Source organism: Galeopterus variegatus, unplaced genomic scaffold (genome assembly GCF_000696425.1).
Source record: "Galeopterus variegatus unplaced genomic scaffold, G_variegatus-3.0.2 Scaffold3807, whole genome shotgun sequence".
Lineage (NCBI taxonomy): Eukaryota > Metazoa > Chordata > Mammalia > Dermoptera > Cynocephalidae > Galeopterus > Galeopterus variegatus.
In genome coordinates, this window is record NW_007729918.1 from 194878 (window position 1) to 196482 (window position 1605).

Genomic DNA, 1605 nt, shown 5'->3' on the forward strand with positions numbered 1-1605 from the left:
TGTGGCTAATAGTTCATTACCTTGTCTTCATTGTAAAGTGAGTTACTTCTTTAGGAGCAAATGCTGATTGAGCAGACATGTCAATATATTAAGCATTTAGGAAGCTCACGGGTTCTATTACTGGCAAAAGGGTAATGGTCAAAGAAAAAAGTCTAAATCCAAAATAAGTATCTATTCAGTGAAGAAAGATTGACTCCCACTTGAGAATGAAAAGAAGTCTAATCAAATCAACAAACCCTCATGTTATTGGCTGTTGTCTACTACCAGGTATGTTGCCATACTGGAACTCAGTGTTGGTCACTGGTTGCATAGCAATATTGCTGCCTCTTTAGACATTTTGTTCCAGAGCTCATTAAGCAAGCACTAAGGAGAGAAATGACTGACATCTTCCTAATTATGGAGAGCTTTGCAATAAAGGTCTTTTGTGGGCTTTCACGTGGGACACAAATATACTTTACATTCTGGGCTCATTCTGGGAAATCCGTGCACACAACGTTCCCCAAATTCTTTGACATCAATATTCTTATCTTGTTCTCACCAAGTCCTAAATCCCCTTGACAAATCACTCTTCAAACTGGTTAATAAGAAATACTGCTTGATGTTCTACTCTCTAGGGAGATTCCTTTCTCCACAGGGGGATGTAACAGACTCAGGTCCAGATCATGGGATCTTGTGAGCCCTAATGAAGCTGGTGATTGTGGTAGCAGCTGCTGCAAAGCAAACAGTTGAAGCCATGCAATGTTAAGAGAACCTAAAGCACTATCTGAAGTGAAGGTTTTCTCCACAGGGGGATGTAACAGACTCAGGTCCAGATCATGGGATCTTGTGAGCCCTAATGAAGCTGGTGATTGTGGTAGCAGCTGCTGAAAAGCAAACAGTTGAAGCCATGCAATGTTAAGAGAACCTAAAGCACTATCTGAAGTGAAGGTGGTCCTCTGCTCTGGGGGTTGTGGTTTTCTTCTAGAACTGTAAGGATCTGTGCTGACACCTTCCTTTGGGGGCTTTCCAGAGACTCCTCTGGGGATCCTTACCCATCTCAGGTATCTCCAATACCAATGGATCTGTTGGATCACACAGCCAAGTGGCAGGTCACCTTGGACTGTTTTCCTAAACTTGGCGTGGAGCCTTCTCTCACTCTGTGTCCCACTCACAACAGGCAGTATTTTAGGTCACAGGACCAATGGGTTAGAACGTTATTTACAAGTGGGGTATGTGCTGCCTCCAAAATCCACAGGCCCACCAAATAGTGTGCTTCTTTCCCAGGGACAGGAGGGACAAACACAAGGTACAGCTGCTTGTCTTTTATCTTTAGTGTTCTTCATGCTCTAAATTCCTGAACACTTAACTTAGTCCTCATGGGGACTATTTCCTTGCTCTGGAATGCACACAGCTTGTCAGCATAACCACAACACTTGCCACTAACTAGTGTAACTGGGTTAACATAGTATGATATCCAAAATATACTGGGCCAGTGTGATATCCTGTGGAATGTCGAGATGTTCAAAATCTCTACAAATTGCATTATGACAGCAAACAGGGAAGTCTAGACAGCCTGATGCACAGAAGAGACAGTGCACCACCGTCCTTGCTGTATATGCACATGCT